We start from the raw sequence: 21,062 nt of genomic DNA, 5'->3' as shown, positions 1-21,062 counted from the left end.
CTTCTCCACTGGTGCTGCCCAGTGGCCTTTACATCAGACCGCGGTTGTACTGGGCAGCTTCCAGTGTGAATGTGGAGCAGGACGTTTCTGCAAAAGCAGCATGGTGGCACTGTGGCCTCACAGCAAGAAGGTTCTGGGTTCAAATCCAGGTCGTTCCGGCCCTTTCTGTGTAGAGTTTGTATGTTCTCCCCATGTTTGCGTGGGTTTCCTCCGGGTGTTGCGGTTTCCCCTCACCGTCAAAAAACATGTACTAGGTTCCCCAGTCACTGGCTCAGATCTGGAGTTGGTCCCCGGGTGCTATAAATGGCTGCCCACTGCTCCCTTGAGGGATGGGTTAAATGCAGAGAATGAATTTTGCTACATGTATGTGTATGTGACAATAAAGTACCTTTTTAAAAGAGCGTTCATGCTCAGTGACTCTACCCCTGGATAAATACAGGTAAAAAAACAGTTACATGCACTCAGCAAAGAGACCTTATCTCCACCTTTTCTTTAGGCCATCTCCTGGATGAAGCCAGCAGGCCCTGTCGCCAGGCTGCGTTGTCAAGGAAATGTTTTCGTCGTTCAGAGTCAACTCTTCTAAGGCTTTGCTCTTAGTGTAACAGTGTTAAAACAATGAAATAATCTTAATACATGAATCTGCACTATCTTGTCATCACCCAATCTCCGATGTCTCGTGCATGTTGGCTTCAGTGAACTGTACTTGTTAACATGTGGAAATTTCCAGATAGCTTAGGGTTCCAGCTCTCTGGTTACTATGGAGATTATCACTGGAGCAGAGTGTGTTTTGAAAGCAAACAGGTCTGTTTTGGCACTATAACCAGCTGGGAGGATGTCACTTACAGCAATGGAGGTGTGTGGTGTGGTGTGTGGGTGTGGGTGTGGGTTTGTGTGTGTGTGTGTGTGTGTGTGTGTGTGTGTGTGTGTGTGTGTGTGTGTTGGTGTGTGTGTGTGTGTGTGTTATTCTGACTTGGGTCCTATTTTCGTAGTTTGGGCCATCATTCCTATCGGTTATGATAATGTAGGGATGTGGTATAAGTTATGGTGTTTTCATTTATGATGACTTTTAGTTTTCTTACTAGTTTCACATACTTTGCACACTTCAAATATTAATGACACTTTAAGTATGTGTAATTTACCAAATATTGTTAAATTGGATAAATATAGATATTTAATTAGTTAACTATTTATAATATGTGTATATTTAAATTGTTTGGGGTTGTTGTGTTATTTTTTGTTTTGTTTTTTTCTACACGACAGTGTTCATAACTTCTGGTGTATTACAACTTTACAATCATCGTTTTGGTGCTATATTTGTACAGTGTAGGTTGGTATCATTTCGATTTGTTGTGTTATTCATATTACTGCTAGCTATTGCTTACTATGCTATTCTGTTCACCCAGTACTTCTGTTTTTTCACACACTTTAACTGGATTCCTTGAAGACCGACCTTTCCATTTGTGGAGTAGAAGCACAAATGGACATTTATGTTACAGCTGGGTTACTTAGATGCTATTCAAATGATCACAACAGATTAAGGATTTACTGGCATTTTCATTCCTATAATGAGAAAAACATGAACTTTCTTGTACATATTTTATCAGGTGTGATCAAAAACTTGTGTAGATTTCAATCCCAGTTACAGTTTATTTGTCAGTGAGAAAGGGCCGCGTCGGTTGTTTGCGCTTAACAAACTGTCAAACATAAAGCACTTGTTCGGAGAGCTTTTGTTTCTCTGCCATGTCATCTGGTATTTATCAATTACACCTGTCCCATTCTAAACCGGATTTACTTTACAGAGCGCTTGTTTGTCTGGTGTTTGTTTCTCTCCCACTTTTTTGAGTATTTTACACTCCCTCCTTCGGAGTCTGGGGCCATCTCTCTGGTCAGCTGCAGCGAGAGGAACCTGAAAGGAAGTGGAATAAACAAAAGGAAAGCAAGCCAAACAAAGCCGCAACGAGGCTTTGGTAGACATGCCGGTTCAGGGGCAATGCGCACACACAAGAGGTCTCTGTGAGAGTGGTGGTGCTCTGTATTCCTGTGAAGTACTCACACAGTCACACGCATTACAATCCCACACGCAGCAATGGTACACCGAGTTGATTTATGCCTACATTTTCAATACTGTAGTGCAGGAATATGTTTTTCAATGGAGTCATCCCTCAACTTTAGCTGGAATAGTGTAGTCCACACTTATTTGATGACTTTGATTTGAAAATAAAATTACTACATTTAGGTTTCCAGTGGTAGTCATGTTTCTTATGGAAACTACTCATAATGAATGTATTTTTATTTTTTGTCACGCTTGACATTTCTTTAGATAGTTGCTCACTCTCCCTGGGTCAACGTTTACATAACTATTGTTTGAATGTAAAAAATATTCAAAGAAATCTCGAGCCAAAATGGACACCTAGGAAGTCAATATTGGAGGCTAATTTGCCATCATGTCGGTACCGTCTTTCAGCCCTTGTGAAATTAATTTAAGTGGTATTAAAATGAAACCTCTAAACGGCCTGACTGTGACTGTGTCCTTTTTCAGGTAATTTAGGTCTCTAATCTGATGCTGATCGGCAGCTTCTGTCAGTACTTGCACCGTTGTTAACACAGATGATTTGTCCTGAATCTCAGAGGCAACTTAAGTGACACTTTTGTTTAATTTAGTTTATTATAGGATCCCCATTAGCTGTGCCCTTAAACACAGCTAGTCTTCCTGGGGACTGTGTGCTGAGCTCCAGGAGTCTGTAATGTTGAGACTTACCCAAGTTATTTGTGCTGGATAGATGGCATGCCACACGTAGATACTTTCTAAAACTTGGGCCACTTTGTGCTGCATCGGAGAGGTAAACGACTGCTTACTTTTTTTTTTTATCTTTCTCAGTCCATCTCCTGCATTTCTCTTCTTGTGTGTACAGTGCTCTATGGTATAATGGTAGAAAAGTGATCGGTACCAGCAGTGTTCAGTGAATGCATAGCTTTTTCTCTGCTGATCTATTGTGTTTATTGCAAAACTGCAGTCACGTATTGGTGTCTCATGCAAGATATGGGATTCTAGAAATATCTGCATGGATTGAAAACAGATTTGGAGAGAAAGCACTGACAGAGAAAGGTTTCTTACTAACCTGTGTAGTACAAACGCCAATCAAAAGCACATATTTTTCTAAACGCATGAAAAGTAAACTTGATGTTTTAGACAATGCTGTAAAATACATGCTGCAAAAGGTCAGTGTGTAGGTTATGCCCACCACTTTATGTAGAATATACATGCATATATCATATGTAGTCTGTTCCTTTATTATGGCACAGTAATGTATGACTAGTGAACCATGAGATAGCAGAGTGGCAGTAACGGCCTGAAAAGGTTACGGCAGTCATAGAACGGAGAGAATTCATGAGGCTGTAAAGTGGCAAAGTGTACAGGAGGTTGTAAAGCATTGTAAAGCAGTATCTGTAGCACATGTATAGTAATGAATGGCATGATCAGAAAAAGTATATGCAGAGGATATGCAATGGTTAATAGTCATAGCACAATGAGCGTTGAGAAGAGCGCACAGGTTATTGTGGGTCAGTCTTAAAAATGTCAATAAAATCTACGGGGGGTTAAAGCACAGGGTAACGCCCCTAGAGTTTCTTTGGAAAAAAAAACCTGCCAAAAAAGAGCAGCTGAAAAACAAGTTGGATAAACCATGTACAAGGTTAGCTCTGTGTTAATGCAAATTCAACACTTTATTGTCGAGGATATTCTGTGATTAGAAACCTAGCTGAAACCTTTTAAAAAATAAATAAATAAAAAGCTTTAATTTAAAAGTTTAACGGCACTTTTTTTGTACACGTTGTATAAGAAAAGTGCGACTGTCCACCAGCTTCTAGGTTTGAATGATTGAAAGCGAAAAGCATCTTTAATGAATCTGCAAAGGAGAGAAACTGCCCGTGTAGACCGTGTCACCAGCCATCCTCCCTGCTGTTTTGGTTAAGGTGTCATGCAATGTCTTGATAGTGGACAGCTGACCGGTAATGGCCTGCTGACTTGTGAGGACAACTCAAGGTTGTTCTTCTGGTTATAAATTGTCATTTGCTGCAGGTAGGACATTCTCCATGGGTGGTGAGCAGGACATTTCTTTGAAACTAACGTCATGTCATTGATGTTATGTCCTTGCATGCATGTTTGGTTCCAGTGCACATGGCAAAGAACCCATTTCTTTAATCATAAGTCTGCTAGTGAAGTAAGGAGACTCATTTTTAATGTCTGATTGACAAATGTTGTTGACTAAATAGGCCTACAGTATCTGGAAATGAGGACACAGGACCATGTCAAGGTTTCTCACTGGTGCCTGCACAAGTCTCATTTTTAGCTGAAACTGGTACAGGGATATCTGGATATGATCTCTGTTAACACCCATACTTCTTTCATTATTATAGCTTTGATTCAGAAATCTTGATAAGCTTCTGCGATGTTGTGATACAATATCTCAAGGTGCTTGCAGACATTTCCTTCACAAGAGGCAGAGGCTCATTGGTCTGCTCAGGGCTGTTTACCAACAAGGGATTTTCAGTTTCTCAAGCTTGCCTCCTCTCTGCGATCACACAGCATTTCCATATCCATGGCACCCACACCAGACAAACTTTGTTTTTTTTGCAGTTTGCAGATTATCTGTTTTATTTGCCTGATAACCAATAAAGTTGATGATTTAAAAAGTGCGCTACTTTGGCTCCGCTACAGCTCTGTGTCGGTCCCTCTGCTTCGGTTTCACTCACCTAAACCATCATCACCAATCTACAACAGAGCTTTTATTAGCATTTTAAATGACCGTATAAGAACCAGAATAAAGAGTGTTCTTTTCACCAGCAACTCCTAACTTTTCTTTTCGTCCAGCAAATTCAGAATCAGATCTGTGTGAATGTTGAGGCTCTTAACTTCCTTAACATCTTCATGAAGTGACAAGTCAACTCAAATGATTTCATTCAGTGAAAGGTGTCAGCAAAGCAAGTTTCAGCTTGTATGCTCTGAGGAAAATGTGTGAATCGTTGAGAATCCTCCCATTTCACCCCTCCTCTTTTCATTTCCTGTGCTTTTTAAAAAAAAAATTTTTTATGTTGCTATAGCGACACAGAGATGGAATAAACTTCCTGTCTGTTTACTGTGGTTTATCACAGGCTCTTTTGACACATTTTATTCCCTTCCTCTTCAATCTCTGGCACACTTTAGACTGGTTGATTTCATACCATTCATCATTTCATGTAGCCAATTGTAACTTACACAGTACATTATCAGTTCGCTTGATGAACACATTTTCAGATCCTTGTTTGAAATGTGGATCTGTCAAGTGTTTGGTAAGGCGTCTCCAGTTTGACAAATTAACCTTTCAAGACTTGAACAAAAGCAGGGCAGAAACACGTTGAGCGAGTGCTTTTATAACTGAACTGGAATCATTTAGCTATTAACTTCATGCAGTTATTCATAAGTTAAATCCTAAAAACCTTCATTTCCCTCCCTAAAAGGAAGGAACTTACTTAATTAGGTTCTTCTTCTTTAATCCTAATGCCAATGTCAGTCCAGTTTTAAACATTAGATTAATTTGGGAAAAATACATTTGTTCAAGCATTTGAAAGATTAGATAATTCATTATTTTTACTGAGTTGAGTGCTGCAAAGTACACACAATTTAGTGTCATGATATATAAAATATATAAATATAAAATATATATATATTTTTATATTTGCTTAACTTTATATTCAGCTTTAAAGTTAATATTGAAAGAGAACAGCTTTTATCTGAAAGTTTTTAAAATTGGATTCAGAGTGTCTCATTTAAACTTAAGTTGAAATGCTGAGCGGCGATGTTTGTTTGCTCTGGCTAGGTCAGGTCCATTGGTCTGGTCAGGCCTTTCATGTCTGCAGGCTTCAAGGCCTGGTAGCTTCTGATTTTTAGAGCTGTGAGAAGGCCAGTCATCTCAGGCAGCCTTGCTCGCCTGTATGCGTCTGCTCTTTGATCGATGGCCTTTCAGTCCAGAGTAATTATCCCCGACCAGACTGGGAGGCTGGTGACTTTGTGGACTGCCATGTCCTCAAACAGGTGCATAAACCTAATAATTCTGGTTATATGTGTAAATGACTTGCATCCACAGCAGAGGTTTTCAGATTCTTTCAAAAGGTTTTCTGCCCTTACTGAAATGGCAAATAAAGGCCTTTTTCAAAATAGTTTATTGCAGTGTCATCTGGTAAGGTCTCCGCAGGTTTAAGTTGTTGTTTTTTCACCTCCTACTTTCTATGATCATTTATTTGTGTTTCAATATAGCTGAACCTTTTAATTGATGCATGTTTCTGTTGTCAGAATCTTGAACAAGTATTTTTATTATAAGCATTATAGATGCATTATGTGGACCCCAGCAAGAATGGCTACTGTCGTTGTTACAGCAACTAATGGGAATCTAAACAAACAAACAAACACATAAAAGAACAAACAAATCTGTAGTACGAAGAACGTTGAATACATCGGTCTATTATGGTTATGAAATTATCTGACAGGATATTGTTAACATAATTATAGTTCAGTGTTGTGTGGTCAACTATGTTAGCATTTAAGCTCTGTTTAGACTCTGTAAGGAGGCATATATCATTCTTTTTCGAAACATCACCATCCACAGTAAAGCACAAAATTGCCACTCTTAAATAATAGAGAGTTTTTGAGAAGTTCGAAAAGCTATGGACAACATGATTGGATGGCCAAATTAGAAAGGAAATGACGCCTCACTGTCTGGTTTACTGAGCATGTTTTTCCATATCTTCCATATCGTCCATATCTTTATACCATGTTATACCTATTCCACATCTTTTTGCCAATGTTTTGCTGCACCAATCCATAATTTAGTGACCCCTTTTTCCTCTATTCTTCTGTCTGTGTACCTGTACATGTGTGCGTGTGTCGGAGTACAAAGGTTAGTGCAGGAGGAGGGCTTCTAATGGATGCATGTATTATGCATCTGCAGTAGGCCATATTCCAGTCGCCCATAGCCCATGACGCAGCAGATGCCTCCCAACTCGGGACCACCACAGTCTTTGTCCCTGTTTTCCTTCATCTTTGCCAGTTGATGGTCAATAAAAAAAGGTCTTTCTTCTGAAATGTGCAGGATCAGTAGAGCAAATCCATTCCATGACGTGTTTTCATCAACCCTACCGTATACTCGCAATCCTTCCCATGGTTCAGCCTGATCGTTGCGAGGCTCCAGCTGTTTTGACTGTGGAGTGCTAATGCCAGAGAAAGACGCTAAGCTCTAGGCTTTGTTTCGCTGCTTGAAGGGACACTGAAGATCAAATAATGATTGTGTAGAGTGGCTCCTCCTGTGAGTGTGGAGTGGCTTTTTTTGGTGACACAAAACAGTACAGTATGAGGCAAGACCCATCACTGGTCCAGCGATCTGCCGTAATATGTCCCCTAGTTTTCTGTTTTAGTGCATCAAAGACTGGGGGGGAGGGGCTAAATTAGTGATTTATTTATCTAAAATCTCATGGTGTATATTTTTTGTGAAAGCACCAACAGTCAACCCTTCAATATCGCAGCAATATCGACATCGATGTGTTTGGTCAAAAATATCGTAATATTTGATTTTCTTTATATCGTCCGTCTCTACTGTGATATGTCTCTGTTGTTTATGCCCAATACAAACGGTAGGCAAATGTTGTCCTTGCACAGTGACAAAACAGTTGTACATTTTTTACACTGATGTAAGTTCTCCCAGAGGAGCCTTTTTTTTAAATCATTTTTGTTAATACATTTGGTTTTAATAAATTCTTAACTATGTGTGGTCTCCCTTATATTGCCATGAATCAGCTCCTGGTTCTGACAAAATAAGGGAGACCACACACAGTTAAGGATTCAATTAAAACCAAATGTATTTAACCCATATTGAATTATACTTAGGGTAAGACATTTTTCAGTAGTAGCAGTAGTGTAGTGAGTGCATGGGTGTAGGTGAGTGTGTGGAAAGCAAAATGGAACCAAAAACGACAACCCAAACCAAAAACAAACCCTGCTGGCTGTGTGGACCGAGAGAGAGGAAACTGCATCTCAAACCTCAGATAGAAAGCAGGTGGGCAATCGGGAGGAGTGGATTCAGGTGTGTTCTCATTCTCCTGCCACACCTCTGCCACCCAGACTGCCTCCTCAACAGCTACCAGGGAACAATAGCATAGAGCCACCCGCAGAGTGGGAGGGGTCATCACAATTCTCTCTCTACATACAATAATACAGATACACAGCTGAGCGATTAAATGGATACTTTGCCAATATTCAACCAACTTTGTATCATAATAATGTTGGTAGTATGTGTAAATAAATGATGGAAAACTTCCCTCCAACTTACCAGTGCCCAGAACTCCCTACTTGCAGGCCAGCAGAAAAACAGGCCTGTTGCTCGAACTCCAGATTGTACTTCCACATACGAACACAAAGGGCCCTATTTCAACAATCTAAGTGCATGGCGTGAAGCGCCTGGCGCAGGTGCGTTTAGGACGTGTACGAATCCACTTTTGCTAGGTGGAAAAAAGGGTGCGCCTGGCGCATGGTTCAAAAGGGTTGTACTAGTAACATGCAATAAACCAATCAGGGTGTCATCTCCCATTCCCTTTTTAAAAGCCAGGCGTGTTTGTACCTTGGGGCATTGCTATTATGATGGCGGATATGCTAAGCTGGAAAGAGAGATTTGATGATCTGCGCGTGCATTAAGTGAAAGCGCCAGTAACCATAATAACATGTAATATAAAATATATAGATTTATACAATAATACTATTTCACATTGTAATATTAGTATTTTTATTCTGGTGTGTGTGTGTGTGTGTGTGTTGTGTGTGTGTGTGTGTGTGTGTGTGTGTGTGTGTGTGTGTGTGTGTGTGTGTGTGTGTGTGTGTGTGTGTGTGTGTGTGTGTGTTGTGTGTGTGTGTGTGTGTGTGTGTGTGTGTGTGTGTGACAAGCATAGCGTACATGCGCATTTTACTAATGCGCTGTTAAAATAACAATGACCTGCTGCATTATTGACTTTAGACCAGGTTTTTGTTGGTCAATGGTGCAATCACATTCTGCTGCCTCAAAATGGCGATACACCAAGAATGCACCTGAATACACCTTCCCGTAAGACCAGCACGCCCATGGGTACACAGATGGGCGCATTTGCAATTTAATCGACGTAGGCGCTAGACGGGAAATTGACAAACTAGCAAAGACACTTGCGTTGGGATTTGCACTGCGCTGCCCCGGGTACAAGATAGGGCCCAATGAAGCTCAGCGCAAATTCTTTCAGGAAGACGTCATTACCCCAATCACTACTCCATTCTTAAATCAAATCAGCTGTTCAAGAAGTGACGTGTCAGTTAAACCAATCAGACTCGACCACGAGATTCAAGGGCCAATCACAGCCACAAGGCCAAATAAACATTTTTGATCAAATGAGCAGCTGAGATTATCTTGTAGTACAGCTGGCTAATTTCATTGGTTAAGAAGTAACAGTCATTTTGGGACTTTGTAAAATCACTTCTACCGTATGTTAATCATCGTACATCAATGTCACTTAAGTCATCTTTTACTGGAAAATGGGCTTGTTTTGCTTTGTAGTAGCGCTATGGGCCAAGGCCGAGGAGGCCTGGCCCAGATGTTACGGCACATTGCAAAAAGCTCACTAGACTGCAGTGCCTCTCTGCTTCGTCCTTGCACACATTTCAAAAATCGGCATCAATTATGAATTCATTCCATCTGGTGGGGTGTGATTACTGCTTTTGGTGCTGTAGCGGGCCTGATAGCCGCTCCTGCTTGCAGCTCTGTCAAATGTTTTCACTGCTACCATTCAGAGCTGAGGAAATGAGGCAGGAGAGACACTTGGGCAAAAGCCAAGAAAGAAATGAGAGTGGGAGAGACCTTACTTATTTTTCCTCATCAGCAAATTTAAAGAGCATGATTGAATCCTGTGAAATAAATATTGGCAGACTCAGATTGGTTTCTAATTGATTGAAGCTTCCGTGTTATGTAGTTTTTCTGCATGATGCACTCGTCTACTCCTTGTTTTCCCAGTGTGGCGTCTCTCTCTTACACATATTTAAGGACATGTGTCTCCCTGTAGTCTGTACATGAAGAATCATACAGATGTTTGTACAGGCGAGCCTGCTCGGCCAGTCTTCTTCCCAGCTGACCATGTTGAAACGGGCAGCGCGCGCCGACTTTCAAAAATTCAGAGGTGCACGACCATGCGGCGCGACAACTTGCGGAGCCTTTACGCTGGAAACAGACGTGGTGTCAACATTTTATGGCTAACACACCTTGTGGCGGGAACACCACGGCGACCAAAAACCTAGCTTTAATGTGACACTCTCACCGTGGGACCTCCCTCTGGTGTCCCATCAGATGCCCTTTTCACACAGCCTGGTACGAGAGGGTAAAAACTATTCTTGGATAGTTTATGCTGTGTAAATATTAATTTCAATATAATACAATACAAATAATGTATATTTCAAGGGTGACAGAATCCTGAGTTCCTGTGAGTTCTATTATCAGCTGAACTTTTCTCAGACACATTTCAACACAATACTTGTGTAATTACTAGAGGTGTGACAAGAAACCCAGCTGACGAGACACAAGATTGGGTTCACGAGATCGAGACGAGATTTTAACACTAGTTTACAGAAAACTTCAATGAAGAAATATAGTCCTTTTTATTCAACTGAAAGTCACAAAATGAAAACTGAGCACTGAAAGGTTTTGCCATAAACTCAAATGACTGGCTTCTCTCCTGTATAACTAACAGTTACACTGTTACTTATTCCATATTTATATGTATGGTGGAGAGAGAGTCTCTTCACTCAGAGAACCAAGATTACAAAGTAACTAAGCGTTTTCTGGCAGTAGTTGAGACCAAATGTTTTGTACTTGGATTTGTCATTGTACAGTAGACGGAGAGAAATAAAGCTTATTTTAATATTGTTTCACATTGATTACGTTCTAAAGCACTAATACATTACCATCAAACACTCAACCGATGATTCTTGTGAGGACCGATGCTATTTTCTCCTCCTCTGCATTTTATTAATTGCTGCAGTAAACAAGGAAGTAGGTCACTCTAGTATCGATTTATGACCCTTTTTATAGGACGAAGGGAGAACATTTCTCTTTGTTTAATATCATTAAAAGTAAAGCTAGGTTTTGCTGTCCGCTTCCCGACTCATTTTAATAGAGAAAGAGAGGGGTCTGCGCGAGACAGCGCCACAGTGAACAGCACTTCAGTTTTCTATTGACGGAAGGAGGATGTCTGTGCAGCATCCTTGCCTTCAAGGAAGACACAGTGCTGGTAGGCGTTTGTATCCAACCTCTATGACTATTCAGTACGTCTATGGTCTGCGATCCGACAACATTCACACAGAGACTACCTATTTGAAATTTGTGTTACTTTTTGGCACATTTCTCACCAAATTGAGTTCAGATCGGTTTTCCTTTTTCTTAAATCAGTGTAGCTCCATCTCTGACTAATATAAAAGCTGCTGTCTCCTTTCTTTCTCCCTCCTCTCCACTCTTAATTTTCTGGGCTGCATTCGTTATTCTTTACACTATCTAATTGCTCAGGAAGTGTGTTGTCCATGTTGTCCTCTTGTGACTAATAACCTCTGCTGGAGAACTACCACATTGTGCTTCATGCTCCATTGATTACATTTCTGCATGTTTATGGTCCCACAATCACATTCATTGAACATGAGTTCTCCTTTCTTTTTCATGCCCCGAATTGATGATGTTAATGATGAATCGATTATAACCATGATCAGAGCCTTGCTGATGGCAGGGAAAGAGGGGTTTTCCATACACAGTAATAAATGTTGCAACTTTACATGTTGTGAATGTCTTAGTTCCCCCAAACTGGTCTTTGCAGCTCTTCATCGACCCACTTAATCATGGCTGCTTTTCCATTGAGGAAAATCATGCATTTTGTGTTTTAGAAGCTTTTAATGATAATTGGTTATTGATTTCTGTGGCTGCCGATTTCTTGAGGTCATTTGCATCCTCAGAATTGTCATCAAATGCGTGTTCTTCCAGCTTCTTTAGTCTTTCCTCACATTGTCTTTCCTCACATTATTTATATATATATATATATATATATATATATATATATATATATATATATATATATATATATATATATATATATATATATATATATATATATATATATATATATATATATATATATATATACATACACACACACACACACACACACACACACACACACACACACACACACACACACACACACACACACACACACACCGTATAAAAGGTAGTAGATTTGGATTTCTTGCCTCTCATCCCTCTCTGCTTTGGCAGCAGTTGTCAGTGTGCTGTCCATGCTCGCTCTTTGCCCGAGGCATGGTAGCCATCTGTTGGAGGAGACCGAATCTCTCCATCCCTGTCTTTTAAACAGACAGATATGCCAGTCTGTGTGTGAGAGCGCATGCCTTTTGTGTTCTTGAGTGTACACGTGTTTATGCAAGCTGCTTGCATTTCCGTCTTGATTGGATCTGAGAAAAGGAAGTGGCACATGTGTCTCTCAGAGGGCCTCCGGTCTCGATTATAGATTGGCACATTTCTCAACACGTAGCTGAGAAGGACAGGCCGCCTCACGGCTGGTAGGTAGGAGGCTGAGGACAGTGGGAGGAAGAGTTTGAGAAATGACAAAAATTAAAATAAATTAGATTATAGAATAAAGAGAGTGGGACTGTGGGGGAGATGGAGAAGTGATACAGGCTATTTTGTTGCGTAGTAAGACTCACTGGATCCTGCAACCGGCTCGAGTTGCCAACTCTGCGCTGTTTTTTTTATTTATTTTTTGTATTCCTCTTTAACCTGTCCCCTTCTTTTCTACCTCGGTTTCCTTAAATTCCCATTGCTTCCTTTATCACTTTAGTTACGCATCTTGGCTTTATCACCAGCTGCCTCATCATCTTTCCCCTATATGCTTAGTTTAATCGAAAATTAATTGAAATGAGCTTTTGATTTTGATCGAAATCAAAAGCAGCATCAGCGATTCCCCGAGTATTTTTGTCTCTCTCCACCCCCGCCTACTTGCGCACTTACAAAGAAAAAAAACAACCGACCCAGTGTAGCTTACCGGCTGGTAGCAGTTAAAGACACAGGGTACCGTTAGCTTACCGGTAGCCTGCAGCTGCACTTTTCCAGACACCATGGCCACTGTCAGAGATGACGGAGAAACAACAGAACTGGAAAATCCTCCTGCTTCCCTGAAGTCACCGGCGTGGCAACATTTTGCTTTCCCAGTGAGTAAGTTATGTAAACAAACAACACAGGTAAAGCATGTGGGCTCCTATGGGACTCCATGGTGCCTTCAGGTGCCTCTCGATTAACTAATGGTGCATTCAATTGCATCTAATCTTATTGTGGCATTGCTTCCCTGTTGAAAGAAAAATTGTATATTAATGGGGATATTGTGGGAATTCAAGCATCTCATAGTGTTATTTGTTTGAGTCTCAAAGTGTCTCAGGGTGCTCAGAGTGAGAAGTCTCAAGTCAGTGAGGAGCGATAAATCGAATTTATTGATAAAATCACATTAACGTGAGCTAAACAGCGTACTGGGGTGGCAGTCGCTCAGTCTGTAGGGAGTTGGGTTGGGATCTGGAGGGTCGCTGGTTCATGTCCCCATACGGACCAAAGTATGGTGGTGGACTGGTAGCTGGAGAGGTGCATGTTCACCTCCTGGGCACTGCCAAGGTGCTCTTGAGCAAGGCACCGAACCCCCAACTGCTCGGGGCGCCTTCCCATGGGCAGCTCCCTCACTCTGACATCTCTCCATTAGTGCATGTATAGGTACTGAGCATGTGTGTGTAATTCAGGCCTGTGTGTAATGTGGTATAAAAACAACGGAGTGAAAACATTGTAATTTCCCTTGCAAGATTAATGAAGTATACATTATTATTATTATTATTATTATTATTATTATTATTATTATTATTATTATTATTCAGTCTCAGTTTCTCTAAGTGGATTTAGATTTGAAGTCTCATGACATCCAATGTTTGCCTCTAATGTCTTCAGAGTTGTGCTTTAAAGCCAGTTCATATTTGGTATTCATGTGCCAGCCTGTCACCAAGGGGTCAGGTATTGATTTATTTAACAGATTTGCTCTGAAGTGGGGACAGGAAGGACCAGAGGGCCATCCCGTTACAGATTTAGTGGACGTACTAGCCTGACTTCAAAGAAAATATTCTTGTCATTTTCCAATGTTTTATCCAATTTTCCCGTTGTTTGTTACTTAACATTCTCTACAGTCACACAGTCCGCATAAGAATCAGTCAAATAATTATCTCATTAAAGCATGTGTTATTATATTTCACACACCAGAAGTGATACTCTTTTATTTTTCAGTAAATTGTCTGCATGCCTGAAAGTTCAATACAAATGGCTGAGGTAATTGCACAAAGACTATATGAACATACTGTGGGGGAGTAGTATTAACCAACGCACTACTGCAGAATGCCTACACAATACCATGAACACTTACAGTACACAACTGTGTTTATATTAGCCTATATGGATTACACTCACCTAAAGGATTATTAGGAACACCGTACTAATACCGTGTTTGACCCCCTTTCGCCTTCAGAACTGCCTTAATTCTTCGTGGCATTGGTTCAACAAGATGCTGGAAGCATTCTTTAGAAATGATGGCCCATATTGAGAAGATAGCATCTTGCAGTTGATGGAGATTTGTGGGATGCACATCCAGGGCACGAAGCTCCTGTTCCACCACATCCCAAAGATGTTCTATTGGGTTGAGATCTGGTGACTGTGGGGGCCATTTTAGTACATTGAACTCATTGTCATGTTCAAGAAACCAATTTGAAAGCTTTGTGACATGGTGCATTATCCTGCTGGAAGTAGCCATCAGAGGATGGGTACATGGTGGTCATAAAGGGATGGACATGGTCAGAAACAATGCTCAGGTAGGATGTGGCATTTAAATGATGCCCAATTGGTACCAAGAAACATCCCCCACACCATTAAACCACCAGCACCAGCCTGCCCAGTGGTAACAAAGCATGACAGATCCATGTTCTCATTCTGTTTACGCCAAATTCTGACTCTACCATCTGAATGTCTCAACAGAAATCGAGACACATCAGACCAGGCAACATTTTTACAGTCTTCAACTGTCCAATTTTGGTGAGCTCGTGCAAACTGTAGCCTCATGTTCCTATTTTTAGTGGAGATGAGTGGTACCCGGTGGGGTCTTCTGCTGGTGTAGCCCATCTGCCTCAAGGTTGTTCGTGTTGTGGCTTCACAAATGCTTTGCTGCATACCTCGGTTGTAACAAGTGGTTATTTGAGTCAAAGTTGATCTTCTATCAGCTGGACTCAGTCAGCCCATTTTACTCTGACCTCTAGCATCAACAAAGCATTTTCTCCCCCCAGGACTGCAGCATAGTGGATGTTTTTACTTTTTCAGACCATTCTTTGTAATCCCTAGAAATGGTTGTGTGTGTGAAAATCGCAGTAACTGAGCAGATTGTGAAATACTCAGACCAGCCCGTCTGGCACCAACAACCATGCCACGCTCAAAGTTGCTTAGATCACCTTTCTTTCCCATTCTGACATTCAGTTTGGAGTTCAGGAGATTGTCTAGACCTGGACCACACACCTAAATGCATTGAAGCAGCTGCCATGTAATTGGTTGATTAGATAATTGCATTAACGAGAAATCTTACAGGTGTTACTAATAATCCTTTAGGTGAGTGTATATTATATTGAACTGGTGTACTGGTTCATTGTGCCCACTACTTGAGGCCATTGTAACTCCTGAGCACTTAGTATCCGCTAGGGAGAGAGGAAAAGGTCAGTTTAACCTTGTCCGTTTTCTATTGTTTGTGATAGCTCCCAAGTGGTTGGCTTTACAGCAGTATGCTAATCCACAACCTAAAGTGAGTTAAAATCGATTCTGCCATATTTCAATTAGTCAGCAGAGACACTAGCAGAAGTGGTCGCTATGACAATTTGCGTCCATGAATCTGGGGGGCAGAGATTCTGAAGGAGTAGTAGTATTTGTTTGGCAGTTGACTTCAAATATCAGCAATCTAGAAATCTAGGAAATGAAAAATGCATCTTTGTATGTTCTTATTGTATCTACATCCTCCGATGAATTGTATTTACATGTAACATTAAAGGTGCAGTAAACGATGCTGCCCAAAAATTGTTTATGTGAGATATTAGAGATTTAACTTCTTCAGTCACAGTCATAAAACGATTCGCTGTGGCTGGCAGGGCAGTTGTCATGCTGACTGAAAGGAGGCGGAGCTGTGTGAGCGACTTGTGTGAGCTATAGTGCTGATTGGAATGGTCCAGGCTTAAACATCAACAGCGAGCCTGTGTTCTCAGCTAGCAGGGGTTCACACTGCTGCCTTTGTGTCCTGCTCCCAGTCCCACCAGGATGGGACACACTTTCTCTAAACACATGCACATTTATTCACACACAGAGTAAAAGCCTTAAAACAGATATCATTTAAAATTGACGATGCTGTGGCTGCAGGATGCTGATGCAATGCATAGGCACTGCAAGGAGATAAAGAATTAAGTTATTATTTTAAGCTGGTGATCCTCAGTCTTGACACAGAACAGTGGGGAAGTACCCTTCGTCTTTCCTCCTTTTATGTCCAGACTTGTCAGTTTCATCATGCTTCACTGAATAACGAAACTCTAGAGACGGTGCGAGCATGCCAGGATTTCTCACAAAAGAGCTGGTCTTCTTCCTCTCGTCGGGTTTGATCACTGGTCAAATGTGGAAGTCGATAAAGGCTTTGTCAGTTCTTCTCTCAGATCCTAATTCTGCAAAATAAAACTGAAATTCCTTATCAGATCGTAGGTTTCACAGAAAAAGATGTTCAGGTGTTTTTTGCTTCACAGTTGCGACCTCCAGATAGCCAAGAAAGCTCCTTAGTGCTGATGGCTACTGCCCAGTCAGACGCCAAGCTTTTCTATACCTGACAAAGCACAGGTACCAAATAGGTTGATGGTCGATATTGCTGCGATATTGTAGAGTTGACTTTTGGTGCTTTTACAAAAAAAATGACACAATGAGATTTTAGATAAATAATAATGTGGATATAATGACTAAGTGGGTAAAGGCAAATAACAGAACAACTAGAACAGTCTGGTTTCAGAAAATTACATAATTTTACTGTAATGCAGCCTGTAAAACCATGAAAAGACAACACTTGTGTCATATTACGATATCCAAAATCTAAAACAATATCTAGTCTCATATATTGATGTCGATGGAATATCTATATATTGCCCAGCCCTACTTAGTGCTGTGTGCCATTTTTTTAATTAACCTGTTCCCCTACCAAGACAAATGTGGCTTTAATTAGCTCAAAGGCTGCAGATACAGTGAATATGACTCAAGCAAGTCATTTGTCTGTGTTTAGTGAGGTGAAGTTCAGCAAGTAGTTGGACATTGAAAGACCACCGCTGTCCATGGCTATAATGTTCACACAAATTGTTGATGTGAAGAAGGCCTGAGGGCCGAAACATCATCAGAATAAATAGAGAAAGGCATATGAAGCCAAAGTGTGCGACACCTTTTTCTTACTTTCAAGTCTACTTCCAGTGATCAGCGCCTCACAACAGCCTTTGGTGTGCGTTACTTTTCTATATTATATAATGTTCACACATACATCTGGTCTACTGCTGGACTGCTTAGATTTCTCAACTTTTAGCTCCTCACCTTCATCTATGCTGGATAATTATAGCTAAGCCCCAAAGCCACCTGTTTACACAGTGATACAGGTATATTTCCCCTGGTATAATAATGATTGTATTTCATTCCCAGGTGGCCCTGAGCAGGTAGCTGGCCAGGGCCACACAAAGGTAGATAGAGACCCAATTACAGGTGTACTCATATGAGTCTTAATGAAGTGCCAAGCACCAAATCAGTGGGTCCCCTGTGTCTATAAATACAAACAGGAGTAATTTCCTTTATCGGCTCTCTAAATGAATAAAACCAACAGGTACCTTAGAGCAACAACACACCTTGTTTTGGATAACTTACCTGATCCAAAGGGTTGGATGTATTCTTTCCTTCTTTGCAACTAGCGGAGGTTAACTTTCGTCTGTGGCCACCTGGGACTTGTTTCTTAAGTGTTTGCCGACTTAATGTGCGTGGGGAATGCATCCAGAAAGGACCATATTCACTTACCATGACTCCTCTGACCTGTTGGTTTCTGTTAATGAAACCCCCACATGAATACAGTCCATCCATCATGGGTCAGGCCCAGGCTCTGTCTCGCGGCAGCTGGACTCCCGGTAATCCTGTGGGCTCCCTGGCACAGGTTCCCCTGGCACCAATCTCCTTGTTGGTTCTGCCCGTCTGCCAGTCACATTGTAACCCATCTGTAATCAGGCAATTTCCTGAGTCCTGCTGGTAGACTTACAAAACCCCTGCTTAAATCTCCTGGTACTACATATTGTCATGCTAGACGGACAAGTAAGCATGCACACACACACACACACACACACACACACACACACACACACACACACACACACACACACACACACACACACACACACACAAAAACACACACACACACACACACACACACACACACACACACACACAAACACTTTTCTTCTTTATATCCATTTTCGACATCTTTTGTATGTTATTAGTGAGAGTGAATGAATTGTGACCGACATACAGAAGCTAACTAATATCATTCAAATGAAATTGGAGACTCAACTGGCAGTCCTCTTTATTTATTTATTTTTTTTCCCTCTCTGCCTTTTTTTCTACCATTAGTCAAAGACAACCACAACTGTTGTACATGTTGCCCAGTTGCTAGGCAGTGGACAGTATTTATTATCCTGCAAACCCAACTTTTCTTCATCCCCTGCATTATACAAGCAGTCTGATTCTTCTGTGTCTTGGTCAAATTGACAAGCCACCAGATATAGCTTGCTGTAGAGAAAAGCTCTGCTTGTTTAGTACTGAGTCATATTTTTTTTCCAAACAATCTTTTGAAAGCAGTAGTATTAATAGGGCATGTGAAAATGGTCTGTGTGTGTGTGTGTGTGTGTGTGTGTGTGTGTGTTGCAGCTGCAGTTCTGAGCCTCCATGGTCCGAAGGGAGCTATGGTGATAATTCAGAATTAGCCACAGTTCGGGCAAAGAGTGTTGTGTAATAGCGACAGGATCAGTGGTATCAGTTCGACTGTCATCAGGCCCTGAGTTTTTCTTTCCCACAGAACCACCAGCAACATACGCTTATTGCTCCAATCTTAAGAGTGATTCCCACTCACATCAATGACCGCATCCTCTATGAGCCCTCAGCAGTCCCAGCTGTTCAATGTACGTTTCATTTAGCCAAGTATGCAATATTAAATACACTTACATTTAATACACTTGCCTCTGCATATATGCATTGGTCGTTGAAGTACTCATAAGGATTTACTACAGCTGCAGTGCATTGTTCATCTATTTTGGGATGTATAAAACCCCATTTTGTACGCCAATCCGTTCTGTTAAATTATTTTAGTGTTGCCCTCTGGCATTGAAGTTACTGTTATGTGTAATGAGGAACAGCCTATATTTAGCTGTCAATTCATTTGAACTTTGGACAGATTCCACATGCACAGACTCTCCTGTCTGCCAAGACATTAAGTGTATTTGTATTATACAGTGATGAGAGCTGCTACCTATTTGTTAACCAAAGCAGCGGCGGCACTAAAGCACTAAAGTACGTGCCAAACTTCACTGCTCATTTCTAACTGTTAGCAGAGTCAGGTTCACTGGACAAACTCCAAAGAGCATGTTTACTACTTTTGTGTGTGTGTGTAGGTGTGGGTGTGGTGTGTGTGTGTGTGTGTGTTTTCCACCCTGGTCAGTCAGATTCATGAACTCATAGGTCTAGAAAGTATGTTCTGGCAGTTTGGCTCCAGACTCGCATATCTGCAGCTGAGAGGCTCTAGGGACAAACTCTGTCATGTCTGTCTCACAACATTATAAAGTATTAGTTTCCTTTTTATTTGTGATTAAACCTAAGAGGTTGTTAATATATAGAGTTATGCAGAGTTAGTGTGTGGAGGTTTAAGAGAAGAATATTTTGAAGCCTTTTGGCTTTAAACAAATATTGTGGTTTTAACCAGCTTAAATCAAGTATTCCATCTACATTCTGACATAAAACACTGGATTTATATGGAATGCACACTCCATTTCCATTGAATCAGTCAGCATCTTAGTTATTTCTCATTTTCATCAGCAGGGAGTTTTCAATTCAAGGTATACATGCAGAGAGCATTTCTTTTTTTGCTTTTCCTTCTGCTTAATATGGCCCACAGACTGCACAGCATATAGATAGATGAGCGCTTCATCACAATGTGATTTGCAAATTTCTTGGTAGAACATGTGGGGACTTCAGAACCATAAGGTGGATGTAAAATGGAGAATGTCACAATGTGTTTGTAGGTTTCAACAGAAAATCACTTTAGCCCAGACCTCGGACGCTCCCATCCATTTGGTTTGTTACATTTTTTGGTCATTTTTGGTCAGCCTTAGTACAAACCAAGACTTATCAAAATCTGTTGGGTATTTGTTAAAAACGTTTTTTTATTTCAAGGCAAACGGCACGTTCTGCTCTATTAGCCAGTCTGAGCTCATATACCACAGATGAGTTGAAGCGGGCAGCTGTTCGTGGCAACTATCTTAGCCCATTCCTACCCAGAGGGTTCACTGTGCATGTGCGTGCTGCATGCTGTGTAGTAGTGTATTTTGAGGGTCATCCCAGAAAGACGTCACCCCAGGCGAGTACGAATGGAGAGTGCACTAACAGGCACTCCTGGGTGTGTGCATGAGTGTTAGATTCCTTGTGGCAGATGAGTTCTTTCTCTGGTCGCCTCAGGCTAATAGAATAAACATAGCAGAGGATAAGAAAAGCCCATATCCTGTCAGTGTGAGACATTTCCATTAAAACGTTGACCATGATAAAGTGTCTTGAAATAAAAAGAGGGGCATATGATGGCAGGTGGTT

The 21,062-nt window shown here is 41.0% G+C and overlaps 1 protein-coding gene across 1 annotated transcript in view; it reads left to right on the top strand.

The window, feature by feature from the left end:
- The window catches only part of LOC120557960 (guanine nucleotide-binding protein G(i) subunit alpha-2-like), a 64,171-nt gene that overhangs the window by 24,662 nt on the left and 18,447 nt on the right, over positions 1-21,062 (top strand). The window lies entirely within an intron of this gene.

This window comes from Perca fluviatilis, chromosome 4 (genome assembly GCF_010015445.1).
Source record: "Perca fluviatilis chromosome 4, GENO_Pfluv_1.0, whole genome shotgun sequence".
Classification (NCBI taxonomy): Eukaryota; Metazoa; Chordata; class Actinopteri; order Perciformes; family Percidae; genus Perca; species Perca fluviatilis.
Note: the sequence above shows the minus strand (reverse complement) of the source record. Positions and strands in the feature narration are given on the sequence as shown.